Here is a 15,663-nt window from a genome sequence, read left to right as displayed (position 1 = left end):
TCTGAAGCCAAATTTGAACTCAAGTTCTCCCAACTCCCAGCCTGGTTCCAAAGGAGATATTTTTAGGGAAAAGTTATTCAAGTCTTCGTTGCAATGAAGAAAAAATAAAGAAGGAAATCTCTTTTAGTTTGGATGAGAGGAGCTTTTTCCTTCTCTTTAATTTGTCATCTGGATGCTTAGCTTTCTCTCCCCTCTCTTCAGCTATTCACAGTCCTGGTTAGGGAGATCAATCCACTGAAGTGAGGAAGGCTTGGAGAGGAAAAGAAAGCAGGTCACTATTGGGTGCATAGCTAGGTTTTGCCTTCTACCTTCCAGTTGTATTTGCTTTACAAATGCCATACGTCATCTAAAATGGCCTGTGCCCTGAGTTCAATCATAAGTTAGCCTTCATAGGACAATTATTCATATAAAAGTAAAGGAATTAATAACCACATCCTGACTACTACGGGTTCATCATTCCTTTAGTCAGATCCTTAATTTCTGCCTTCATGTGGTAAAGGCTAGAGTGGTTCAACCGAATGAATGTGCCTTCTAAAGGCGCCCAAACCAGGAAGGAGTAGAGAGTAGAGCATCCAGCTCAATATGGATGGCAGATCTATAGAATTCCTTTCCTCCTAAGAGCTCAGACCTCCAAGAGAATAGATGTGTTCCCAGCCACTGCTTACCACATACTTATCAATCAGTTCTGCTTATCACAATGCTTAGCACTGGCTTATCAATAAGCTCTACTAATGCATCCTCTGACTTCTGAAATAGAAGGGCAACGCAATCAGTACCTGGTATTAATAGGCAAGGCAGAAACAATAAGGAATTCAAGGATCTCGGCTACACTAATTGGGAGTCAAGCATTTCCAAACATGTGGCATATCATGTCTTTCCCTTGCTTGTCCCCGGAGAGCCCAGTTCCAAAATAGAGCAGGATGTGAACTCAACTCCTTGCCAACAAAGAGCAGTCTGGTGAAAAACTGTTTTTAGTTTGGGCAAGATATTGAGAAAAACAATTGTGGGGGGAAATTGGTGGAAATAACCTGGTTGTTTATATGGCCACCCATATCCCATTTGTGCCTTTCTATCCCCTGTCAAAGCATGTTTGTAGGCCTAAGCATGATTCCTTGCTCAAAGAAGATGCTAAATACACATCTGTGGAATAAATAATAATTGCATTGTATATTACACACATTCCATGTAATAATGAATAATGATTAGAGATTGTATTTAGAGTTGATCTCTAAAGTTTCTTCTGATGCTAATATTGTGTGTTCTGTGCTTTGTAGACACTAAAGAAATAATTGAAATCTGTCTCTTACCCATTGTCCTTTGTGTCCATTCTGAAAAGTAAAGAAGTCAAACAATTCATAGGGCCATCTTGGTTGGGTAATGAATGGAACATGTTAGTTTAGGTCCAAAAAAGATGCAAAAATAATTTCACCCTCCCAGGAGGTTTGGAAGAAAGCTAAAATGGATTACTAACCGTAGTTGAGCTCATTTCAACGTAGCTATTTGCTTACTGACTTGAACCTTATTCTTCACATATGTTTGAGGACTGATATGGCATAAAAATTAGTTTGAATTGAGGTCTAACTTTTGGAAAGAGAGTTTCATTTATTTAAGAAGAATTGATTTAAACATATGTTACTTGCAAGGCAGTATTCCATGTCCTTGGGAGACAAAGACCCCCGCTCAAGAAACTAACATTTTATTGGGTCAAACGCATCTATATAAGTAAATATTTTAAAAAATGTAAACAGCAATTGGGAAGCACTGGCTGATGGGAGGATTAGAAAAAGATTTTCCTATAGGAAATGACCCTTAAGCTGAGCCTTAAAGGAAATTAGAGACTCTAAAAGGTGGAGGTGAGGAGAGAAAGCCTTTCTGGCCTGGGCAGCAGCTCTCCTGGAGATGAAGACCACATGAGCCAGACTGAAGAATACGAGAAGGAAAATAGTGAGTATTAAGCCTAGAAAGGTAGAAGGAGCCAGATTGTTAAAAATGTTAACCTGATCATAAAAGGGCACCGAGGAGGTGTTCTCTTGATGGTACAAAATACAACTCAGACAACCATTGACCTAAACTTCTGTTGGGAAGCAGAGTTGCTAAGCCAGTAAGCAAACAATGTTTGCTTTCTCCAATCCTATCAAAATTTATAAATAGAAAATAAATGAGAGGAAGAAAGTAAAAAAGAAATAACTGTGATTTTAACCTCCATTTCCTGTTGTCTCAGTCAAAGGACAGAGGTTTGAATTTGAGGACTAGAAGACATAGTTGGACCACACGAGGGACAACAAAGATTGCGTCGAAGGTACTCAGCAGGATCAGACAAGGCTCCAATATTAGGCCATTGTATGTCCCACTGGCTAAAAATCAGCATAATTTCCTGAAATAAAGGACCTTCCTAGATATTAGATGTATCATCATTTTACTTTTATTTTTTAAAAAATGACTTTTAACTTTCAAAAACTGTCATTCCTGTCAAAGTGACCTGCTAGCCCGCACCAGCCACTGTCTTCTTTTTCTTTACACAGAATGGCTCCTGTTTCTGGGGTGCTCTATCCCCTCCATTCATACTCATGGAGTCCCTAGCGTCCTTCTATGTGAGATATTAGAAAAAATATCCTTGCCTTGCCACTTAGCATCAATACTATTGGTTCCAAGGCAGAAAATCTGTATGGGCTAGGCAATGGGAATTAAGTGACTTGCCCAGGGTCTCACAGCTAATAAGTATCTGAGGCTAGATTTGAGGGATCTCCTGTCTCCAGGCCAGGCTTGCTATTCACCCAGCCCCCTAGCTGTTTCTAAAATCTTTCTTGATCATTTCTGATCATCAATGAACTCTAGAAGTGATTTTGTATGTACTTTGTACTTACTCTATGTATATTTTGTATCTCTCTCTTTCTCCTGCCCACAGTGTAGAATACAAAGCTTCTGAGGGTCAGGGACGGTTTTTGCCTGTGTATACATAGTACCCAAAACATTGCTAGGCACATAATAGATATTTTAAAATATTTGTTGCATTGTTGAATCCCTTTGAATTATAAGTTCTGTATTATAAGAAAATTTCTTTTATTCCTAGGGCATAATCGCTTCTGTGATATTACTGAGGAATATTATTTTTATGATTAAAATTCTCTGGAGAGGGGACAGCTGGATGGCTCAGTGTATTGAGACCCAGACCTAGGATGGGAGGTCCTGGGTTCAAATCTGGCCTCAGACACTTTCCAGTTGTGTGACCTTGGGCAAGTCACTTAACCCCCATTGCCTACCACTCTTCTGCCTTGGAACCAATATTTGGCATTGATTGTAAGATGGAAGTTAAGGGTTTAAAAAAAAAATTAAAATTCTTTGGAGACTATATATTAATTTATAATTATTTACTAAATAGTGAAAAGTGGCTTGTCACTTAGATAACCTGAGCTTGCCACTCACCTCTAGAACTGCCTGCTGCTTGGCCAGAAAAAGAGGGCTCCTTTGCCAGGGAAGAGAAAGGACCCTCATGCTTTCTAGATCCATCTTACACCCCGACCCCAGATTGGACAGCCTTGACCTCGGTTTGGGTCAGAGGCCTTTCTTCTAGATGCCAGGAGTCATGTGGCACAAGAGGCAAGCATCCTGCAGGATGCCAGGGAGCCACGAGGCTTCTGGCATCCTCCCATAGTATGCAATGCCCCCTGCCTCCTCTTATCCAGGTAAGCCTCATGCCTTGTTTTAATGCAGTCAAAGGGTCAAAGGCTGAATGGAAACCCAGTTCACTAAACACCCCGAGACTGATCAAGAAAAGAGGTGCAAACTGGCATTCAATTCTCATGTGATCATGCACAAACTCGGAGCTTAAAAACTGTTAGTTGCTGGGAATTTGTTACCTGAATTTTTAGTCTTGGGGCCCCCAAACTTGATGTAGCCTTGGATACGTTAGTGCTATGGTAGAACCCTGACAGTTCTCACCTCAATCAAGCATCGGGAGGTCAGATAATACATAGTAGAACAGTTGGAAAATTAAAGTACTAGACGATAAGCTCCTTGAAGGCAGAGACCATGCCTTGTTTAATTTTCGTATCTTTAACAGCTTGTATAATGCTCTTCCTACAAGATACTTAATACAAAGCTCAGAGATTTAGAGTTTGAGGCTAGTAAGACAGCATAGACTAACCTGTCTAGTCCAACCCACTCATTTTATAAAGGAGGCAACTAAGGTCTAGAGAAAGTAAGCAACTTGCCCATGGTCACATAGGAAGTAAGTGGCAGATCTGAGATTTGAACTCAGATCTCTTACTCTAAATTTAGTAGACTATTTCTTGTACCCTACCAAATATTTGTTGAATCAAATAATCACATTGGAAATGTGCCTAATAATTTCTTATATGAAAAATAGTAACCGACAGATATTTCTATATGGTTTTGTTGTTCAATAGTTTCAGTCATGTCTGGCTCTTTGTGATCCCTTTTGAGGTTTTCTTGGCAAAGATACTGGAATGATTTGCCATTTCCCTCACCAGCTCATTATGCACATGAAGAAACAGAGTTAAGTGACTTGCCCAGGGTCACATAGCTTGTAAGTGTTTGAGGCTGGATTTGAAGTCATGAAAAAGAGTCTTCTAGACTCCAGGGCCAGAACCCTGTGTACTCTGGTGTCTCCTAACAGTCCATATATAAGGTTTACAGAGTGATTTATGTAGATGATTCTCTGACTTTGTTGGAAGTCCTACAATTATCATTCCACTTAACAAAAGAAGAAGGTGACTTGCCTACAGATCCATAGCTTGTAAAGGGGCTAAATGAGTTTGTAATCCAGGTCTTCTTGATGCTAAAGCCAGACCTTTGTCCACTGTAACTGTCTTCTACTGTTTAGAGTGTTTGTAATGTGTAAAGGGCTGCTAGGTGGTCTGGTGGATAGAGTGGGCAGAGCGCTGGGTCTGGAATCAGGAAGGCCTGAGTTAAAATCTGGCCTCAGATACTTATTAGCTGTGTGACCCTGGGCAAGTCACTTAATCCTGTTTGCCTCAATTTTCTCATTGGCAAAAATGAGCTGGAAAAGAAAATGGCAAACTACTCTAATATCTTTGCCAAGGAAACCCCAAACAGGGTCAAAAAGAGTTAGATGTGACTGAAACAACTGAATAACAATAACAGAATATTCAAGTGAGCTATATGGTATGATCCCAGGATAGCTGCAATTATATCAAGGTATAGTCTTCCTTAGCGAAAGGACCCTTACAGTTGTAAGAGAGCAGGAATCGAATCTTCCAAGCCTTCATCTAAAATCCTGATACCTCTGAAGCACTTGAAGATTATTAAGTTTTCGCTATTAACAACATAATAATCCTAGTAGTTCACATTTACATGGCCCTTCAAGATTTACTAATATTATCTTTTTTTGGTCTTCACGACAATGTGAAGGTGAGGTATTATTTTGTTCATTTTACAGATGAGTATACTGAGACTCAGAGGGTCACACAAATAGGGAAGAGAGCAAGTGTTTAAGTGCCCTGCATTATGCTAGCGGCTTTCCAGCATTACCTCACTTGATTCTTACAACCTTGGGAGGTAGGTATTATCTCTACTTTAGTTCACTTGAGGACACCGAGGCAGACAAAAGTTAAGTGACTAGCCTAGGCTCACACAGTTAGTAAATATCTAGAGCAGGATTTGAACTCAAGTCTTTCTGACTCTATCCCTTGTATTCCCTTAGCTACATAAGAATTACTCTTCTCAATAGGTCCATGAGGCATCTGACAGCCAAAAGAAATCACTCACGATGCCCTCTAAGAGTTTAGTGTGTCATAATACCGATAAGATCTTCACTTAGGAATTTATTCCAAAATTAAGGGAGTTAGAAACAAGAATGTGAAAACTTCTTTTTGTCCTTCCATTTCTCCCATTTTCCAGACCAAAAGAGGTAAGTTTACTTAAAAGAAAAAAAAAAACCTAGAGAGGAAATTAATTTAACCTGATTTTCCTGCCTGAATTTAGAGCTCAAGTTCAGACTAGGTAGGATATGAAGTTTCTTAAATGGATATTTTTCCTTTGTGTTGTTTATGAGGATCTGAGCCCCAGCAGGGCCTTGGCACTGTCCTGTGCTATAGACAGCTCCCAGCCTGGGACTCCAGGGGGTTTGGCCCAGCAATTTCTCCAAAGCCAAAGCTGGGGAGCAGTGTAGATTGAATTACAACTTCGTGCTTCCAGTAAGCCAATAAGATTGTAGCAGGTGAGTCACTCTCTCAGCCAGAGAAGGGCAAAGACAAATGACATGGGGAGGGAGGAAGGTTTGATGTGGTCAAATGAAAATGATGAGTTTTCTGGTCCAAACTTCTTTTTGTTGCTTGGGAAAAGTAAGACCTGGGTTCCAATGGTAAACCAAACTTCAAATTAACTTTGGGTTATTTGTCTGTACAAACAACAAGAAAGGGATTTAAGGCAAATGTGTCTCTTTAAAAATACAAAGCTGAAAAATGTGTCTGCTATAAATATATATATATATATACACCTTTTGGGGGTCAGCTTCCCCCATCCTTTCATTGTGTTGTCTTTAAGCCATTATGATCTTCTCAATTACAAAGAATCTTTGTGCATCTATGAGGAGGAGGATAAAAGGGTAAAATGCTCTTTGTGCCTCAGTTTCTTCATTTGTAAAATAAAAGCTGGACTAGAAGTAGTTCAGTGTTATGGGTAGAGTGTTGGACTGAATGTCATAAAGGCTTAGTTCATATCCTGCCAATAGAACTCATTAGCTATGTAATAATGGATAATAATAATGTTACTTTACCACTGGCTGCCTCAGTTTCCTCATTTGTAAAATGAGGATAATAATGATTATAGACTAGCTCAAGGGAATCTATGTATTTATGAATATCACTATTCTAATAGTGATATTCAGCTTTGCATTTTTAAAAAGACAATCTATTTAATGAAATTATTATTATTAACAATGATAATAATCAAAACTAGCATTTATGTTCCACTGTCAGGTTTACAAAATGATTTACAAATATGTTATCTCATTTGATCCTCATGACAACCTTAGGAGTTAGGTACTATTATTATTTCCATTTTACAAATGAGGAAACTGAGGCAGACAGAAGTGACTTATTTAGGGTCACACAGCAAGTACCTGAGGCTGGATTGAACCCAGGATTTTCTGATTCTGAGTCCAATTCTCTATCCACTGTTCCACCTAGAGACTTAAACATATAAAAGTCAAAATATGAAAAGTAAATGAACAAGGCCAGGCAGTCTATGACAAGTACCAAAGTGAGCATCATGGACAGCCAGTAAGAGTTATATTGGAATGCAAGGGAGAGAGATGGATCATTATAGATAATAAATGGTACTTGTGAAGTATTTCCAAAGAGCCTACTGTTGCCTAAGAAGGAAATATGAGGTGAAAGAACTCAAATTTGATGGTGTTGCATGAAATGCATGCAGCATATCCTCTCAGGTACAGAGTCCTGCAAATACTGGGAATGACCAAGTATGGCAGGCAACATTAAATTATGGAAAGTGCATTGGCTTTGGATTCCAGAGACTCGGGTTCAAATCCTCATTCTTTTGTTATTAAACTTGTGATTATGGACAGGCTATTTGACCTCCTTCTGACTCAGATTCTTCTACAAGTATATTATTTATTATAAAAGCAATATTATTTATAAGAAAAATAAGAGATCTAGACCAGGAGTTTTGTGTAGTGGATAGAGTTCTGGGCTTGGAGTCATGAAGACTTGATTTCAAATCCCACCTACAACACTACTAGATATTTAACCCTGGGCAAGTCCCTTAACTTTTCTAACCCTCAGTTTCCCCATCTGTACAATGAGAATAATAATAACTAACTTTAGAAACCATAAAATACTATGTAAAATTAAGCTATTATTATCATTGTTAATTGTTTTGGTCTCTAAAATCCCTTCCATCTTTTAAATCCTTTAATTCCCAAGACTTTTGGCTGCTTCAGTGCTGAGGTGAAATGTGATATTTAAAATCACTAAATGAGTCAGTGACTTTGAATATTTTCTTTGTTCCTTAATTCTCCCACTCCACCTATCTACCTACTTATTTCTTCTGAACCCTAATTAATCACCAGTTCCCCAACTTCCTTTGAAGAGAAGTGGGCGAGGAGGGCTCTTCACTTCCGTCTGCATAATCCTTGGTGCCTGGAAATGTCTTATAGATAGCATCACTTAATACATTTTGTTAAATTGGTTTCACTAGAGTTGAATTGAATCATGGAAGGAAAAAGAGATTTTTTTTTCTTTTACCCTTTCAGTCTAGAGAATGGGAAAAATGAAAGAATAAGAGAACATTAATTTTGTAGTTCTAGTTTTCTGTTCCCCTTAAATTTGATCTAAAAAGACCCAGCGAGAATTTTGTTATTTGAACTGATCATTTAGAAACATGATGGATAACTAAAGGACTCACTAGAAGAGAAGCCAAAATATAGCTGACAGACAGACAAAAGAAGCAGGTCTCAGAGTAGGGAACTGCTGTAGCTATGAAGTGCCAGATGCTGCCATCAATCAGATCTCATAGGTGTTTTTCAGAATTCAGAGTCAGTGTAGGGCCGTTGCTATTGACTCAGAAAGAATCCTGGGAGCCTTGCATTATCCATTTATAATGGGTTAGATTACCTCTGAGGTCCCTTTCAACTTCAGATCTATGGTCCTTGTTTGGCATGCTTTCTACACCATAAATATTATTCTACATTCTAAATGAGTTCTTATTATTTACAAATCATTGTGGCATGGGAGGGGGATAGAGAGTTGGCCTTGGAATTAGAAAGATCTGGATTTGGATGCTGCCTCTGGCACACACTACATCAGTTCTGGTCCCTTTATTTTACAGATGAGGGGGCTGAGGCCCAGGGAGATTAAGTGATTCTCCAGGTCACAAAAGGGAGTGGAAGAGGTAGAATTTGAACCTAGGTCTTATGACTCCAGAGAGTTTCTTTTCTTCTTTCTCTTTTTTTTCTCTCTCTCTTTCTTTCTCAGAAGAGAGACAAGGGTTAGGTAATTGGGGTTAAGTGGCTTGTTCAGGGTCATACAGATAAGAAATGTGTGAGGTCAAATGGAACCTAGGTCCTCCCAGTTTCAGGCCTGGCATTCTACCCATTGTGCTACCTACCTGCCTCTTCCAGCGTTTTTCAACTGTATTATACTATCTTCTAGTCAGGGGAACTGACTTGAAATCCTGCCTCTGCCCCTAACTATTCAGCCTCAGGAACTAACTTCTCTCCAGACCTCAGTTTCCCCATCTGTAAAATGAACCTTTACACTAAGTAAGCTCTACGATTCCATTCTGTGCTAACATTCTTCAATTCTCTCTTGCCTCTGAGGCAACTCAGGACTGCTGTTCCAATAAATGAAAGGTTAACGTGAATGATGACCACCAGTTGTTCCTTGGAGGAGTGGAACTAGGCTTAAAATAAAGCATAAGGGATATAAGATACAAAGGAAAATACCCTGACTGGCGGGGAGTCTTTGAGCTCTAAAAGGTGTTCTGAAGCTTTCCTAGATCTCTGAAAGAGTAGCCTAGCCGAAAGGTAGCATGAGGTGCTGGAGAAATCCTGAGACTTAGCCACAGGATTTGTGGGTGTCATTTATTCTTTCAGTCTCTATCAAATGGGGATATTAATACTTGTACTACCTACCTTACAGGGTTCTTAGAGGGAAAATGCTTTCCAAGTCTAAAAATACAATAACTATACTTATTATTTACAGAGGATGCTTGGTGTAGCCATAGATTTGACTTCAGAGTCAAAAAGACATGGTTTCAAGGGATGCCTCTGATCCATACAATCTGTGTGACCCTAGGCAAGTCATTTAACCTTTTGGTGTCTCCAAGCAACTCTCTAAAATGCTAAATTATGGTTGAATTGACAGTCTATATTGATAGAAGGAAAGGATTTAAAAAAAAAAACAGTGGAATTATGTGTTGGCTACAGAAGTGGGGAGGAGGGGAGGGAAGGAACATGAATCATGTAACTGTGGAAAAATATTCTTAATTAATTAAATAAAAATTTTCAATAAAAAAGAACCTCTCTTTTTTTTTAAACCCTTACATTCCATCTTGCAATCACTATTGTGTATTGTTTCCAAAGCAGAAGAGTGGTAAAGGCTAGGCAATGGGGGTCAAGTGACTTGCCCAGGGTCACACAGCTGGGAAGTGTCTGAGGCCAGATTTGAACCTAGGACCTCCCATCTCTAGACCTGGCTCTCAATCCACTGAGCAACCTAACTGCCTCCAGAACCTCTGTCTCTTGACCACAAGTTCAGTGTTCTTTCTCACTATACCAAACTACTTCTCACCCCGCCCCCCATCCCATATTGCCTTTCAGCCATCCATAGGAATTAGCAGCTTATTTGCTATTATCTTGAATCTCTAGTGAATGACCCAGAGAAGGAATTTATGAGGCCCTTTGAATACCTGCATGGCATTCTGAATCTGAACAGCTGCTGGGTCAAATTCAATGGACTTTAAGGTTTTTCAGCCAAATGTTATTTGTATGTTATGCCTCCTTGATTCTTGTTGCATCCTTCTGGGGATTCTTATCAGAATTTGCATTAAGATAGAGCAGAGGAGACGGAAGGCAATAGAACGGAATGACGATGGGTTGAAGGAGATACACGGAGGGAAGAAGACAGAAAAGGGGCAAGCTAGAGTGTTTCAAAATAAACATGACAGATAGAAGCACTGTAACAGCGGAGCCAAAATACAGCTGACAGGCAGACAGAGGCAGGGCTCATAGTAAGGAGCTACTGTAGCCACGAACTGGCAGATACTACCATGCTGACTCTACAGATTCATTTGGTCGGCGTCCAACATTAACCTCATAAAGCTTCTTCAGAGACTTTTCAAGCAAATTGAAGAGTTTCCTTTTTTCCTCCTTCTTCATCCTTAAATTTCAAGTTAAGGCTGTGAGCTATGAGACCTCTGAGCTTAAAGCCCATCCAGAAAATCGATCTAGTATGTTGGCTTTCATTGCCCTTGAGGCAACGTTTCTGGCTGCCAGAAGGCAAGGAGAAAGGGTAACTTAGAGAAGAAAGGAGAGCAGGGAGCTAGAGTGGAGCAGACATGAAGAGAAACCCATGAAAGTGCATATGCTGTAGGCATTATTGGATTTTTGTGGGCAAGTTGGACCCCGTCCTAGGATCCTGGATTTATGAGTGCCACCCTTAGATGCCTGAATTTAGAAAACTGGCAGAGGAGAGTAGAAGAGGGGAAAAACTAATTAAGGGACACTCGGAACATCTGTCCAAGGAGATTCAGGAATCTAATGAAACAGTCTGGAGGAAGTAAAAGTTAATTGTCCCACTTTGAGTTTTCAAGTTTCTAATAGGCTTTCCCTTTCCCCCTTTCTCTCTCAGCAAGTGGTAATAATGAAGTCGATTTCTCTGTTTTCTGTCTCTGTCTGTCTGTCTCAAGTACAAGTAAGGGGCAGCATGCTGTAGTGGACAGAGAGCTGTCCGTGGAGCCAAGAAAGACCCGAGTTCAAGTTCTGTCTCTGACACATTCTGACACTGCAATTATGAGTTGCAGATATGGTATCAATCTACATCTATAGAAAGAATTTATTCATTTGGAAAAGGCCTATGCCAGTAAATCACAGGCTCAAAAATCTAAGGTTCAATACCTGTGACTCCTGACGAGCCCGTGGGTTAAACTCAAACTACATCCATCCTCCCCATCATGATATAAAATGGGAGGCCCAAGGACCTTTATTGTAATAAGAAGATTTTTTTTATAGAAGTCTTTGTGCCTACTCACACAAACAGGTACCCTTTTGCTCAGCACCACCATCTCAATAAAACATTGTCCATCCTCTGCAACATACACAGTAACTATATTTTTCTCACACTAATACCTTCAGCACTCAAAAACTTGACAAAACAACACAGCCAGCCGGATGCTTCTGAGAATGATACCAGGCAGCACACTTTGACCACATGGACCCTTTCAATACACAGTCCTTACATGGGCATGCTTGATTCATATACCCTGATCCATCTGTTTGTCACATCCCTGTCCCCCCAACACACACACACACACACACACACACACACACTCCCCCTCTCCCCCTTCTTCCTGCTCTTGGCATATATCAATTCACCTCAAGACAGTCTCAAGGACCTTCTATTCCTTACGTCTGTATAAGGTATGATTCCTTCCTTTCTTTCTCTCTCTCTCTCTTTCTCTCTTTCTTTCTTTTTTTTCTTTCTTCTCTTTTAAAGGAAAAATCATGAGGATATGACATTTGGCATTAGCCCAATGAGCACTGGAGCCCTGAAAACTTGATTTTAATCAGAAAACCTCAACAATCCCCAAATCACACTCCTTTCACTACCTACCCTGCTTGATAAGATCAGCCACATGTTAACCAGGAGGAGTTTGGTCGAGATCTGAAGATCAGCCCTCCATCTAGGCAGACTTTCCTTAAGGCTCTTTCCTCCACTCATGTAACATTGGGGCCGTTGTAATCAAATCCCAAGAGCCAAAGAGGAAAACAGCTCAGACCTGGTTCATGGTTGAAGGTTTCAATTTCCAAGATTTCTGGCACGCATGATTGGAATATGGCTATTTCAAGACGAGGGGCTTATCTTCCTTTGCAAGGATCTTCATGACTTCCTTATGACCAGGAGCAAAGAAGCAGAGAATTCAAACACATTGCACTGTGTCCTGGTGAAAAGACATTATAGTTGGCCATATTATTGTTTAGGGAATGACTTGATTTCTCCTTGGCCCTTCCTTTCTCTTCAAGTATCTGTGCTCACCTCAAAAGTCCAGTGCATTAAACTTCCTCTGCTTATTAGGGGTTCAAAGTTCAGCATGGGGTGCCCTGAGAGTTTTTCCAAGCTCAGGCCTAAGAGACGTGTTGCTTTCTAAAGGTTCCATTTAAAGAAGATGCTTAATTTCTCTTATCCCTAAGGCCCAGAAGTGGAATCCACATTCTGACTCTCTTCTCCTTAGAAGCTATCTATTTATAAATCATTCTGATAAGCAAAATCTAAGTTTCCTTCACAGTGTCAGCTACAGAAGTGTATTTCTCACAGGGATGGATTTTGTTCATGAGCTCACCCAGCTCCGTACCTCATAATGACACACAGGAGGTTCCCTGACTTGCCTGGATTTGAAACCCTGGGACCAGTTCAGTTAACTCCGAATAATAAAGTGGATACAGACTAGAGGTTCCACTATATGTCTTGGGGTATGCGTGTCATATGGTCTTAAAAAAAAACAAAAAAAACAAGATCTGACACTTCTTGGTAGTTGTTGGACTAACTTCACAGGGCCCTACCTTCCTATTCTGTTTGCTTCATTTTATGGAGTTGACCATTTTTACATATCTTTATATTTGTTCGAGTCCTACATATAATTACTTATGATAAAAAACCTAAAAAAATCTTTTTAATTGATGCTAGATGTTTGTATTTTACACCAGCTCAAGAGCTCTTTGTTGAGCATTTAATCCCCCTCCAACAGTGGGAAAAGTGTGAATTGCTGATTTTCCATAAAGAACATCAAGAGGGAAATGTAGGTAGAAGAATCTCTCCCTGTGAAGATGACAGGACAGGGACAGGCTGAGAGGCTTTTAGCAGTAGAAACACATTCACTGCCTTATGTTTTTGGCCGTAACTAACAAAAGATGATTTTCCTTATGATGATTTTTTAGTTTTGGATGGTAAATTGTACAGATTAGGATGGTAAAATAATAGACAAGGAAACCAAAGTATTTTCCCTCTTTAGCTCTTAGCTATGAGAGGCAACCTGGTGTCATTGAAGGAACACTGGAGTAGAGCTCAGGAAACTTGGATTCTTGTCTTCTCTTTAATCATTGCTAGCAGATAAGTCACATAATCTCTCTGGGCCTTATCTGTACAATGATGGGTTTAGACTAATTGATTTCTCAGGCCCCTTCCAGCTCTGAAATTCTATGATTTTAATTCTCTTAGAAGTCAATTGGTGTCATTTGACCAATAAAAACAACTGGCTATAGTTTCGCTGGGGTCTGAATGCATGCACCCTTGCCCAGATGTGAATACATACTGAGACACACAGCACCTCTTGACACAACTGCAGTTCTACACACGAAGTCCACACCACACCAGATCACACTCAAACCTAAATAGTGTAGTTGGGCTCACATCTGACTCATTAGCTTCCACTCAGTGTCGCTGAAAAAGCTCAGCCATTCTTCTTGCCTTACCTTCTAGGTTCCACATTTCCAGTCAAGGGTAAGTCAGGTCTTTGTCCCTTTCCCAGGATCCCAATAAGCTACCGGATTTCACAGCATCCCAGTCACTAGGATAGCAAAACAAGGACCTTCCATTATTCAAGCATTCTGGGCTCCCCTCTTTAGCTCAGTTGCTTGAAGACGAATAAAAGATAGTGAGTTGAAAAGTCAAACCTCTGAATTCTCATGGATCTGCCAAGCTAGATGAAACAAGAATCAAGCAAGAAATACAAAGTTACTGAAATATATTTAAATAGACAGCAAGCAAGGGGGGAACCAAAAAGAGTTCTTGGTGGAGAAGGAGCAAACAGTACGCACTGGAACAACCATTTGGTGTCAAGTAACAGAAAGATTAAACAAACAGACTCATCAGCTATTTTTACATTCAGATCTGGCCGTGGCAATGGATAGCTAAGGGGGTGAAAAATAAAGATGCCTGTTGAGCTGGCCGCTAACCTGGATTCAGAACTCAACCTGAAGCAATCCATGGAACTATGGAACACTTTGATATCGATCAGTGTTTCAAGGTGACAAAGAAAAAGATTTATTTAAGTCACCGTCAACAAGCAGAACAAGTATGTGCTCTGGGCGACCCATGATTGGGCTGTTGATGTGGAGGTTCAGAAATAGCCTATTTCATCATCAACTCTGGACAAATGTATCCTGCATTCCTCGAGTAAGGAGGCCACTCTCCCGTCCCCTCAGAGCAAAATAACATGACTGGCTATAGGGGAGGAGACAAGCCAGCAGGGTTGGGTTTCAGGTTGAGAATTGCAATAGGTTATGAAATAATAGGGGAGATATGTAATGAAGCAAGATAACCTTAAATTTTAGAAGCACAGATATAAACAAGGACAACCATCTGGAAAACAGAAACAGTAAGTGAAACAATTATTCCAATCGCTGCTCTTTAACTAATTTCCTTGGTTAGGGTGAGGCTTGAATCTCAGAATCATTGTGGAAGGAACTGGCTTTGGTCCATAGGGCTTGTGAGAAGCACATTGCTTTTCTCAGGAGCCTGTCCTCTCAGGTCTCAATAAGCTTTTAATCTGGACTCCCCTCACCCTCAAAGCCCTCTCCCTTACCTCTTACTTTGGAAGCTAAGGCTCAGAAATGTTTTTGGTTTGTAGGGAGGAGTCTATCTTCCATTTATAGGACTAAGAAGGAAGGTCCTGTAGTTTTGATTTTCCAATTGCCATTCCAATATACCATCTTCCTATTTCTGACTCATTCTGTAGAAACCTGGGTCATTGAGGGGTTGGTGGGAATTGGTTCAAACTGGGAAGAAATGTAGAGGTCCATTATGGGTTCATTTGTTGCCTGAATTGAAGTCTGAATGCTGAGCTAGTTGCGTGAGTCTCAGAAATAGTTTTAGCAATGAACAAACCACGTTCCTCACTTTTCCTTGCTGACATCCCTATCTCCTCCTTCTCCAAGAGGAAACAAAG

General features: G+C 40.1%; 2 protein-coding genes across 14 annotated transcripts in view; one reads left to right on the top strand and one right to left on the bottom strand.

The window, feature by feature from the left end:
• The window catches only part of C1H10orf71 (chromosome 1 C10orf71 homolog), a 41,790-nt gene that overhangs the window by 25,380 nt on the left and 747 nt on the right, over positions 1 to 15,663 (bottom strand). The window contains exons 2-4 of one of the 10 annotated variants that reach the window (XM_056800875.1): positions 14,390 to 14,415; positions 14,189 to 14,283; positions 12,499 to 12,660 (exon numbers count right to left, since the gene is read on the bottom strand). The gene's annotated coding sequence lies outside the window, so the exon portion shown is untranslated. The other 9 variants (XM_056800858.1, XM_056800847.1, XM_056800867.1 and 6 more) reach the window with 9 other exon arrangements.
• Positions 14,970 to 15,663, top strand: part of TMEM273 (transmembrane protein 273) — a 185,667-nt gene continuing 184,973 nt past the window's right edge. For all 4 annotated transcript variants that reach the window (XM_056800885.1, XM_056800891.1, XM_056800887.1 and 1 more), the window contains exon 1: positions 14,970 to 15,093. The gene's annotated coding sequence lies outside the window, so the exon portion shown is untranslated. The remainder of the gene's footprint in view (positions 15,094 to 15,663) is intronic.

This window comes from Monodelphis domestica, chromosome 1 (genome assembly GCF_027887165.1).
Source record: "Monodelphis domestica isolate mMonDom1 chromosome 1, mMonDom1.pri, whole genome shotgun sequence".
In the NCBI taxonomy this organism is placed as follows: Eukaryota; Metazoa; Chordata; class Mammalia; order Didelphimorphia; family Didelphidae; genus Monodelphis; species Monodelphis domestica.
The sequence above is the reverse complement of the archived record's forward strand: the minus strand, read 5'-3'. Positions and strand labels throughout refer to the sequence as shown.